Below are 13249 nucleotides of genomic sequence, written 5' to 3'. Positions count from 1 at the left end.
CATTTGATTTGATTTGAAGAGTGGGGGTCAAAGAAGATGACGGTTCCACAAGAAGGGAGGGAGAGAGAATGGGGAAAGAAGGAGGGAGAGAGAGGATGGGAGGGGGGAATGAAGGAGGGAGAGAGAGGATGGGAGGGGGGAATGAAGGAGGGAGAGAGAGGATGGGAGGGGGGAATGAAGGAGGGAGAGAGAGGATGGGAGGGGGAAAGAAGGAGGGAGAGAGAGGATGGGAGGGGGGAATGAAGGAGGGAGAGAGAGGATGGGAGGGGGGAATGAAGGAGGGAGAGAGGATGGGAGGGGGGAAAAGAAGGAGGGAGAGAGAGGATGGGAGGGGGGAATGAAGGAGGGAGAGAGGATGGGAGGGGGAATGAAGGAGGGAGAGAGAGGATGGGAGGGGGAAGAAAGGAGGAGAGGAATGAAGGAGGGAGAGAGAGGATGGGAGGGGGGAATGAAGGAGGGAGAGAGAGGATGGGAGGGGGGGGGGAATGAAGGAGGGAGAGAGAGGATGGGAGGGGGAATGAAGGAGGGAGAGAGAGGATGGGAGGGGGAATGAAGGAGGGAGAGAGAGGATGGGAGGGGGGAATGAAGGAGGGAGAGAGAGGATGGGAGGGGGGAATGAAGGAGGGAGAGAGAGGATGGGAGGGGGGAATGAAGGAGGGAGAGAGAGGATGGGAGGGGGGAATGAAGGAGGGAGAGACGGTGCTAATGGATTAACAGGCTTTTAACACCACCACCACCACCTCGCTCACCCTCACCCCCGACACACACACTCCCCCCCGACACACACCTCTCTTCCTATCTGGAGATGGCCTGTGGGCTGTAAGCATGTTCAGGCTGAGACACAAAGCTGAGGCCACCCTGCCTATCGATCACAATCCACACTCACCATTACTGTTACACACACACCACAGGAGTCAAAATATAGCATGAGGTGTGTGTGTTTGTGTGTGTGTGTGTTCCACCTCAGGGGAGCTTCTTATCCTCTTCTTCCAGTAGACAGCTTGGGGAGACCGAGCCAATGGCAGGTCTACAGGTCACAACAAGCTCTGATCATCAGTTCTCTCTCTGGAGAATAGAGGAGAGGGGACTCTCATTCTATAGGGGACTTATTGGAACATGTAAATTATGTATCATTTATTTACACCCCCAGTAGGTTTACAACTCTCATTCTCTGGTCCAGGGTTAGGTGTTTCAGTAAGCTTACTTTAGTGAAGGTCAGCACCGTGGTAGGAAAACCTGATCCTAAATAAATTATTAAGTGTAGGAAATCTGGACCAACCACCTTCTAAATAGGCAAAGAACAAACATTTACCACACAATTAGGGATAGAGACCTCCCACGAGACTCAATAACGTTCACTGTACTGCAGTACAGTTCCATTACCTGTTAATGTAATTTGTCCAGTGCATGTAGCAGTATTTGGTTGGGTTTAAATTGATTCTACAGATAGTTTTTTGAAGTCATATCTGGAGGTTTGGGGGAGTTGACTGTGGCCCTAGGCCCCCATTGATAGTCTATGTGTGTTAATGTTGAACAATGTTCTAGATTAGAACCTTGATGGGCTAATCGACCGTTAGCTCTATCCCCTCCCACCGGCCCACACAGCCAATGGAGCGACAGAGATGAATGATCTCTTAGACCTGTGTGCTCACATCAGCCAATCAGATACCTTGCTCTCAAGAGGAGTGCTCAAGAGGATGCCCTTGAGCACTCCAACACACACACACACACACACACACACACAAACACACACTGGCTACACACTGGTCACGCTCAAAGGGCAGCGTGTCGCTCCGTCTGGATGTTTATGGTTTCCCAGAAAAAGCAAATCACCACGGCAACAGCTGGGTGGATTTACGACCGCAGCCATGTCTCCCACCCTTAGACAAACCATGTATCACGCTTACACAGTTCACACTTACACACAGTCATATACATTCATAGTAGTTTGTATGCACAAACACACATGCACACTCCTACACACACCACACACACACCACACACACATAAATGACATTTCATTTCAATAGAGCACAATGTTATAAGGGTTGCTGTATCAGATATAATGGCTGATTTAGGGGCGAGCTTCCATGTACAGTGGGGGAAAAAAGTATTTAGTCAGCCACCAATTGTGCAAGTTCTCCCACTTAAAAAGATGAGAGAGGCCTGTAATTTTCATCATAGGTACACGTCAACTATGACAGACAAAATGAGAAAAAAAAATCCAGAAAATCACATTGTAGGACTTTTAATGAATTTATTTGCAAATTATGGTGGAAACTAAGTATTTGGTCAATAACAAAAGTTTCTCAAAACTTTGTTATACTGTATACCCTTTGTTGTCAATGACACAGGTCAAACATTTTCTGTAAGTCTTCACAAGGTTTTCACACACTGTTGCTGGTATTTTGGCCCATTCCTCCATGCAGATCTCCTCTAGAGCAGTGATGTTTTGGGGCTGTCGCTGGGCAACACAGACTTTCAACTCCCTCCAAAGATTTTCTATGGGGTTGAGATCTGGAGACTGGCTAGGCCACTCCAGGACCTTGAAATGCTTCTTACGAAGCCACTCCTTCGTTGCCCGAGCGGTGTGTTTGGGATCATTGTCATGCTGAAAGACCCAGCCACGTTTCATCTTCAATGCCCTTGCTGATGGAAGGAAGTTTTCACTCAAAATCTCATGATACATGGCCCCATTCATTCTTTCCTTTACACTAATCAGTCGTCCTGGTCCCTTTGCAGAAAAACAGCCCCAAAGCATGATGTTTCCACCCCCATGCTTCACAGTAGGTATGGTGTTCTTTGGATGCAACTCAGCATTCTTTGTCCTCCAAACACGACGAGTTGAGTTTTTACCAAAGGGTTATATTTTGGTTTCATCTGACCATATGCCATTCTCCCAATCCTCTTCTGGATCATCCAAATGCACTCTAGCAAACTTCAGACGGGCCTGGACATGTACTGGCTTAAGCAGGGAGACACGTCTGGCACTGCAGGATTTGAGTCCCTGGCGGCGTAGTGTGTTACTGATGGTAGGCTTTGTTACTTTGGTCCCAGCTCTCGGTCATTCACTAGGTCCCCGTGTGGTTCTGGGAATTTTGCTCACCGTTCTTGTGATCATTTTGACCCCACGGGGTGAGATCTTGCGTGGAGCCCCAGATCGAGGGAGATTATCAGTGGTCTTGTATGTCTTCCATTTCCTAATAATTGCTCCCACAGTTGATTTCTTCAAACCAAGCTGCTTACCTATTGCAGATTCAGTCTTCCCAGCCTGGTGCTGGTCTACAATTTTGTTTCTGGTGTCCTTTGACAGCTCTTTGGTCTTGGCCATAGTGGTTTGGAGTGTGACTGTTTGAGGTTGTGGACAGGTGACTTTTATACTGACAACAACTTCAAACAGGTGCCATTAATACAGGTAACGAGTGGAGGACAGAGGAGCCTCTTAAAGAAGAAGTTACAGGTCTGTGAGAGCCAGAAATCTTGCTTGTTTGTAGGTGACCAAATACTTATTTTCCACCATAATTTGCAAATAAATTCACAAAAAATCCTACAATGTGATTTTCTGGAAAAATGTTCCTCAATTTGTCTGTCATAGTTGACGTGTACCTATGATGAAAATTACAGGCCTCTGTCATCTTTTTAAGTGGGAGAACTTGCACAATTGGTGGCTGACTAAATACTTTTGTTCCCCATTGTATGTGGTGGAAACAGCTGGGTAATTGAGAGACAACAAGATCACTAGTCCACTCATAATGATTTGAGGAGGATGACACCATAGAAAATATAATCTAGATCTATTTCTATGGATGACACTGGCATTGGCTTGGCATGTAGAGTGTGCATCGTTGTGTCATCAGTCTTAGAATGTGTAGTCCAACTCTACTCCTGAAAATTCTATTCCAAGCAATGCACAGCTTAGAATGCTGGAGTAATTCAACATTCCACCATTAAACTCTACTTTTGTGTACAGTTTGATGTCACAATCAATATGTCATTCCCCGCATTATGACATCACACGTCAATCCTATATAAACAGCAGCACAACGCCAACGAGAGACACTGAAGAAACATTTGAAACCAGTTCCTGCTATTCAAGTGTGTTGCATTGAACATTGACACTTGCAGACAAGAGGACCATCATGGCTCCTCTCACTTCCCTGGGGGTTTTATTGGGGCTGTTCCTGGTCCTTATACCCCCGGCCCAGGGTGAAGTGTTCGCCAGCACCCCTAGGAAGACCATACAATATCACAGTAAGCCGTTATCTGTTTACATCATTGCATGTAGAGAAATGCATATTTTCCACTCAACTAAAGTGAGGCTTGCTTATATGGCAACTTAGTTTAGTACTTTTGCTCAATATAAAGCATAATCTAATATGATACAAAGCCATCTGTAGTATCTTAAACAGTCCAGAAATGCTGATTGTTGCAGAAAGTGTGATAGAGGGAACTTGGCCCTAAGATTTTGCTGATGTGGCAAAGTGGTGTACTCTACTGTGCTGGAAACATCTGGAAAGCATTACTAAATTCCTGGAAAAGAGGATATGTAATGGCCAGGGATTGTTTTTTTTTAGAATCACACCATAATACGTCACAAAGGATATAAAACCATGTCTTGAACAATAGAATAGGGAGAATAGCTAATCAGATTGGCTCGGGCTGCTTTCCAGACATCTGCAGGTGTCTGTCAAAATTCGATGCTGTAAACTCTTTGTTATAATAAACCTTTATAATCAAAGTATAGTGTCGGCGGATCTTCTTATCATCACAAGCATGGACCAGCAAAAGTGTTTCTTTTAGTAACCACATTTAATGGCTGACAGGTAGTTTTATTTTATTTTTTATTCTTTTGGGGCGTGTTACGTCTTCTCTTTGCATTCCACTCCTGGGCTACAAAGTGACTACCGCTCAAAGAATTCGGCAAAAAACAAAAGAGGTGAGCTTTTTATCACTAAATCATTGGGCGCTGGTCGTTTTGTGAGTCCAGAGTGTGTGCGTTCAAGATGTACCGTTAAATTACTTATGCGTGCATTTTGCTGGTTCTTTTTGCTGTGTGATAGGAATTCCGTTCTAAATTTTCTAAATTAGTTTGCGTTGAGAACAACGCAGAAAGGGGGAGAGTCTATAGACATTATTGACACTGGGCACACATATTTTGGCTTGGGAAAAAGTGTGAGAGAGTGTCCAGGAACATTATGAAGAAATAAGGCCAGGAATAAGTAAATGAGTATACTTTTAGGGCGCCGTTAATTTAAGGAAGCCCTCAAACGAGGCGATCATTAGAGATGGGCCATAAATCTTGATAGTTATTAGATTGACTCTCAAGTCAGTTCTCGGAACTGCTGGTTTAAGACAATATATTCAATTGTAAGTTTACCGCTCTGAATTTGTTTGACGAAACATCTGTCTGAAGTAATCCTCTCTTTTGAATGTCTAAAACCGGAAGGTAGCAGAAATTTAGCAAATGGAATATAAAAGACAAAGGAACGGCGATAAAGCAGGCTTGCTCTGTATAGATGGATCCAATTTCTCTCTGTGTGTGTGTGACAATTTCTCTCTGTGTGTGTCTGAGAGGAGGAAAAAGCACATTTCTCTGTCAGCGTGTGTGTGTGTGAAACAGAGTGAAAGGGGGGGCTGCTTCTCTGATTACTTCCAGATGTGTGTCGAATACAGGGCTATACTCTTTTGTAAGGAAATATGTTAGTTAAGGTCAAACCTTATGATTCTCTATAAAAGGAGAATGTTCATTAACTATTAGAATAGCATGAACCTACAGGGGAGGACTTTTTAAGATTGTATAGAGATGTTTTATATTTGATAACATCATTACTATAAATCTGCAGATAAGTGATAACAAACTTCGAAGTTGGATATGTCTTGTATGTTCTATGTGTTCAGTTTGTGAGCTCTGTTAATGTCTTAAGTCTTATTGTATGTCTTGTATGTTCTATGTGTTCAGTTTGTGAGCTCTGTTAAAGTCTTAAGTGTTATTGTCTATGGGAGGAGAGAACGGAGCAACAGTCTGCTCTGTTCGCTCCTTCCACTCTGAAATCACATCGGTGACTGAACTGCGCACGCGTAGGATTTATGACTTTAGCCACTCCCCTGCATTGAACTGATTGGGAGAGTCCACTTCAGTGCAGCCAAAAAAGAAACGGGAGGGGGGAATTTTGCACACAAGTGAAATGTTCTCTTGAATTAACTATTGCTTGACTGTAAAACTGTTTGGTTGATAATCGGTTGAGTTGGTGAATGAGAGATATATTGACGGATTAAAAATAATAATACTAAAATAAATGAATAAAATAAAATGTTATTGAGCTATTTATAATATTCCTGAGTTAAGCTGTTTGCTTATTTCTTAGCGTGAATGTGGAAAAAGTATAAACTAAACTCTTCTTTGTCCTTTTGTCCTTCTGTCATACGAGAGACGAGAAGGAGGAGACAGAGAGAGAGAGAGAGAGAGGAGGGGCTGACATCAACTGACATCAGAGACGGCAACCCAGTCCAAATTAAGGCCAGTGCTGTTATTATTCACAAATCTACTTTCCCCTACAGGATATAATTGATACATTGTGTTTACATAGAATATTTCATGTTGTGACCATTTCGCAAGAGCTTGGCAACAGACTGATGAATTTATGTAATTGATAATTGCACATTAGAGTTTTTGTCAATGACTTGTTTTGATTAGAGTTGTGTTGGAAATCCAGCATTGAAATTATTCTGTAAAATTAAGGTAATTAATTGCTTATTAAGCAATTGGGTAGTGTTGCTGGTACAGGTTTTTATTTTATTTTTTATTATTGAATTGCTCTGGAGTTGACTACTTTCCTTTACTCTTCCTCATCGGATGTGGTAAGATTGCCACTAATCAATCATTTGGTAAAATAAAATTCACAGAGTAATTATTTGATTGATTGATTTGATTGATTAGTAATTCATTGATTGATTTGATTGATTAGTAATTCATTGATTGATTTGATTGATTAGTAATTCATTGATTGATTTGATTGATTAGTAATTCATTGATTGATTTGATTGATTAGTAATTCATTGATTGATTTGATTGATTGGTAATTCATTGATTGATTTGATTGATTAGTAATTCATTGATTGATTTGATTGATTAGTAATTCATTGATTGATTTGATTGATTAGTAATTCATTGATTGATTTGATTGATTAGTAATTCATTGATTGATTTGATTGATTAGTAATTCATTGATTGATTTGATTGATTAGTAATTCATTGATTGATTTGATTGATTAGTAATTCATTGATTGATTTGATTGATTAGTAATTCATTGATTGATTTGATTGATTAGTAATTCATTGATTGATTTGATTGATTAGTTTGTTGATTGGATTAATTGATTGATTGATTTGATTAGTGATTGATTGATTGACTTGATTGGATTAATTGATTAATTGATTTGATTAATGATTGGTTGATTGATTTGATTGATTAGTTCATTGGTTGGATTAATCGATTGATCGATTTCATTGGTAATTGATTGATTGATTGATTGATTGGTTCATTAGTTGATTGATTGATTAATTTGATTTATTGATTGATTGATTTGGTTAGTTCATTGGTTGGATTAATTGATTGATTGATTTCATTAGTAATTGATTGACTGATTGATTTGATTTCATTGATTGATTGAATTGGTTGATTGATGTATTGATTTGAATTGGTTAATTGATTGATTGGATTAATTGATTAATTATTTTTAATTAATTGAAGAAAAAAAAAAAAAGGAGGGAAACTAGAGGGAAACACATAACATAGTCATTACAATGGGGAAAAAGGACATCAAAACTACAAAAGCAATTACTCCTCTTCATGTAGTACAGAATAGTAATCCACTAGTTAATGGTATAGCAAAATTATCTGAAAAATGGAATAAACGTTGGCCTGACATTGAACAACCATGGCCATTGGAAGGCACGCTTAATCCAGACGTCATCAAGATAATACAAGTGCTTGTATCCACGTATAAGGCAGAACAAAAGAAGGGGAAGAAGGGAAAACTTCGCAAAGAAAAAAGACAAAGAGAGCTGGATGTTCTTAAGCTTTTTGAAAATGAAGGACAAAAACTGATAAAAGACACAAAAGATAAGAGAGACAGAGGTGCAGAGAAAATGGCAAAAGAGGTGAAGGTGACAGAAAAGCTAATTGCAGAAGTCAATACACCTTTCTCATATATGGATTCAGCAAAAACACCCCCACCTTATGAGAAAGAAGCCAAGTTTAAGGACGTTTATCCTCAGCTTCCAGTGATCATTCAGGAAGGTGATTATTGCATCAGAGATGAGGATGAACGAATAATAGAGAGGGGACAAGCAGAAACGACCATAAAGATGAATCCAAACTCCAAAGGCAGGAAGACAACGAGATGTCTGGAGACTAAGGGTAGAGTGAGGTCAAGGAGGATGGAACTTGATGATGATGATGATGATGATGAGGATGATCAGAGTGATTCAGAAGAGATCATGGGTGGATATGACCCTGTCATCAGACAGAGGTTGGCCAGAGCGGAAAGAAGGGGTGATGGAAGTTGGAAGAAGAAGAATACAAGTGATTCGAGTGCTGGTGAAAATGAAGATGGAGACAGCGATGAAAATTTGGAGACTAAAGGTGCTTCATATTCAAGAGGATTTTATCCTCCAATGACTAACACAGAAGAAATAGAAAGAGATATAGACCGATGCGTATCATACCTGTATAAGGCCAATGATTTAGAAGAAGTAAAAGAACTGGAAGAACGACTCAAAAAGCTGAAGACAAAGGAGAAGAAGCTGCTGAGAAAAGAATCCCAAGAATCTGAGAAGAGATATACATTGAGGCCAAGGAAAGATGGCACTAGTAAGAAAATTATGCCGGTGATCATTCGAGGACAAAACCTAGAATATAAGCCTTTGCAGAATACCGATATGTCAGATATACTTGAGAAGCTGCCTACTCTTCAAGATGGAGCATATCCTTGGATTTCAAAGTTGGAAGAAATTACGGTGGGAACACAGTCTGCCATAGGAGACATTAAGAGACTTTTGGCTAATCTCCTTGGGATTCCAGGCATGGAAGAAATTTTTCAGAGAGCTGGACTTCATAGATACGTGGGAACTGCTGTGAATGATCCTGAATTGTTGGCTGCAAGCAGGAATCGGCTGTGGAGAGCACTGAAAGATATGTTTCCAACAAATGTGCATCCTGACAACATTCTGATTGACCCACTAGGACAACAAGAAAATCCTAGAGCCTACGTGTCAAGAGTTCATCAAGTGTGGAGAAATATTACCGGAAATGATCCAGATGTGAGTCAAATTGAGCAGTCAATCTTGAGAGCTAAACTACAGATGGGACTGCCCTTACCGGTAAGGAGCAAACTGGCAGAAGTGGTTGGACTTGGAAGCATGACAAAAGGCGTCTATACAGATCATATAGCCCATCAAGTGGATCTGTACCGGAAAAAGGAACACAACCAGAAAGAACAGGACCAAGAAACTCTCAGAAAACTCAATCAAATACAATTGGTGGAGAATAAGAAGGAGAAAAACAAGCTCTGGTGATGCAGAATCAGGGTAAACCAAATCAACAATCACTGCCACAGCTTCAACCAAACCAGTTCCAACCACAATTGTACCAGACACCAATAGCGGTACCAGTTGTTTCATATCCACAGCCAGTTTCTGGACAGAGACAGAATTGGAGAGGAAGAGGACGAGAAGGTTCAGGAAGAGGAAGAGGAGGAAGATTCAAGCCACACTTCTTGCAATCTTCAGAAGTGTGTTATAATTGTGGACAGGTTGGTCATTTTGCCCGTGAGTGTAATGGGCCAGAAGGTAACACCAGAGGGAATTTCAGAGGAAGATACAGGAGCCAGTCAAGATCATCTGGAGGACCGGTGAACCCTTATAGGGGCCCGGAGCAAGGATTCTAGAGGTGCCCAGAAGATCCGAAAGGGGGGTGTCAGCTGGTAGCATCAGGACCGGAAAAAGATCCAACAATTGAGGTAAAAGTAAACAAACGACCATTGGAAGTGATGGCGGATAGCGGAGCTGCTTTTACCTGTGTTCGGCCTGAAGATGCTACACATCTCCCTATGTCCAATCAACTAATTAGGACAATCGGATTTGAGGGAGTGAAACAGCTGATTCCTCTTACGGAACCAATTGAGCTCTGCTATGAAAATCAGAAAATTACAATACCCATACTAGTATCAGAACATACACCTATTGCATTGTTGGGAAGAGATGCATTGTGTAAGTTGAACTGTACAATAAAATGTACACCAGACGGCTGTCTGGTAGAGATGCCAAAGGAAAATGTTTACCAATTGTCGATGACAACTGAGATGGATTCTTCTTCAGTATTCTGGATTGGAAATCTCAGTGAAGATTTTTTGAAGCAGGCTAAGATATGGGAGAAATTCATTGTGACAAACATGCCAGATGCGAGGCTTCCGGAATATCCATCTCATTGTACGCTCAAGTATTTCAAGAATGCTGCCCAATCGGACTCAGAGGAATGGCTGAGTCGTCAACCAAAGAAAGTTCAACTTACCTCATGTTGCATAATTTTAGGACCACAAGGAGCAGCTACGAAGATAAACACAGACGATTATCTGGATAAAGAATTTGAGATTGAGAAGAGTGTGCCACATGTGACCTTGTTGGTTTCTGAAGGCTATGAGCAGAAGCAAATAGGAGAAATGATGACAGAAGCAGAGAAAGCTGTTTTCATACCGATGAAAGAGAATTTGGCGATCTGGAGGACTGAAGATCATCGATTTCTCAAAATCATGATTTCGGCTCAAGGACAAGGAGAGCCACAAGCTGTACGGATAACACACCAATCTATTTGCAGCGTGAAGATGGATTCAGACCCTATGAAAGAGGAGATGTTGCAACAAGTTCCAGAATTTCTGTGGTCTCAACACAGTACCGATATTGGACTTGTGAAATCAGCCCAACCGGTGAAAGTTGAACTTCGACCAGGAGCCAGACCTCCTTGGAAGAATCAGTATCCATTGAAAGATGAAGCAATCCAAGGGATCGAACCACAAATTGAAGGACTTTCGAAAGCAACTGTTTTAAGGACAACAAAAATCCTCAGAGTAACACACCTTTGTTACCTGTGAAAAAACCAGATGGAACTTATCGTGTGGTTCATGACTTGAGAGCAGTGAATGAGGTAGTAACTGACTTTCCAGCGGAAGTGCCAGACCCGCATACTTTGTTAGCCCAAATTCCTCCTGATGCGACACATTTTACGGTGTTAGACTTATGTGGTGCATTTTTAGTGTTCCACTTAGTGTAGAGAGTCAGGGTTTATTTGGGTTCACATATAAGGGACAGTTCTATGAGTACAATCGTTTACCACAGGGTTTTCGGCACAGCCCGCACATCTTCAATAAAGTATTGAAGGAAGATTTGGTAGGGATAGATCAGATATTGCAAAGCACTGTCATTCAGTATGTAGATGATATAATTATCTGCTCACAGGATAAGGAAACATGTCATAGAGACTCAATTAAACTGCTACAGGTATTGGCAGAAAAGGGACATAAGGTTTCACAGAAAAAGTTGCAATATTGCCAGGAGAAGGTTGTCTATTTGGGTCAGACAATAACGCACGGAAATCGAAGCATTTCGGATAGTCAATTGGAAGCTATTCGTAAGGCTCCGAAGCCTAGAACTGTCAGAGAGATGATGACATTTCTTGGTATTGCTGGATATTCTTCAGCTTGGGTTGAGAGCTATGCTAGTTTGACAGGACCTTTGAGAGCTATGGTAAAGGATACTGGAAATGGTCAACTCCATAGCAATCTTTCCTGGACACAGGAAGGCCTTGTGGCATTTGAAACGATCAAACAGAGGTTGCAGGAAGCACCTGCACTCACATTACCAGACTACTCTAAGAATTTTCTGCTATATGTGTCTACTTCTACTGGAGGCAAATATGCATGTGCAGTTCTTTGTCAGCCGACAGGCACAGGGACGAATCCTCAGCCTATTTCCTACTACTCTACTGCCTATTCAGAAGTAGAACTAGGACTACCACTGTGCTACAGAGCAATGGTGGGAGTATATTCAATGTATAACAAAGCATCATCCGTTACAATGGGTTACCCAGTAACAATTCTTACCCATCATAGTCTCAGAAATCTTCTGAACTTTGGGAAATATACATTGACTATGCCTAGGCTCAGAGACTATCACAGGCTCTTAGAGCAGGAAGATGTCACCCTAGTAAGGTGTGATACGGTGAATCCAGCCGAGAATTTGGCAACTTCAGAGGATGGTGAACCACATGATTGTGTCCAGGAGGCAGAGAAATACTCAAGGCTTCGATCAGATTTGCAAGCCTTTCCATTACGTGAAGCAGACCTGGAGTATTGGACTGATGGGTCTTGTTATCGTGTGGGAGACAAGTTGTGCGCTGGCTATGCAGTAGTCAAAGCCCAAGGAACTGGATTTGTCATCAAGAAGGCTGAAGTAATACCACAGCCTGCGTCTGCACAACTTGCTGAACTTGTGGGGCTAACAGAAGCATGTTTGTTAGCAGAAGGAAAGCGAGTGACGATATACACTGATTCAGCATATGCACATAGTGTATGTCATCTGTTCGGAGCAGTGTGGAAAGGTCGAGGGTTTAAGAAAACGGATGGTTCTCCGATACAACATCATGCGCAAATAATGAAACTGTTACACGCTATGATGAAGCCTACAGAGATAGCGATAGCTAAGTGTGCAGCTCATAGGACAGATGTGTCGAAAGTTACACAAGGGAACAAAGCTGCTGATGAAGCTGCAAAAAGCCGTCACAGGAGCGGACAAATTGGGCAAAGTTTTTCTGGTCACTCATGCAGTGGACTTGGAAGACAAAATTACGCTTAAGGATGTGATTTTGATGCAGGAAGCTGCTTCTACGATCGACAAACAGTTATGGCTTGACCGAGGTGCCGTCAAAGATGCTACTGGTCTGTGGAGAAACCATGAGGGGTTGATAGTAGCGCCTCCAGACCTATTAGGTCTGATGATTCAGGAAGCACATGGGTTAGCTCATGTTGCAAGGGGGGAGGTTAAAAGAAAGATCACAAAGGAGTATGGTTGTTGGGCACCATATTTGCTTGAACAAGTTGACCATGTCATAGGCAGGTGCACAATTTGTCTGAAAAACAATGTTCGCCGGGGTGTGACTGTTCTTCCTGGCCACATTCCTACACCGAGAGGTCCTAT

This window comes from Coregonus clupeaformis, unplaced genomic scaffold (assembly GCF_020615455.1).
Source record: "Coregonus clupeaformis isolate EN_2021a unplaced genomic scaffold, ASM2061545v1 scaf0401, whole genome shotgun sequence".
NCBI lineage: Eukaryota > Metazoa > Chordata > Actinopteri > Salmoniformes > Salmonidae > Coregonus > Coregonus clupeaformis.
Note: the sequence above shows the minus strand (reverse complement) of the source record.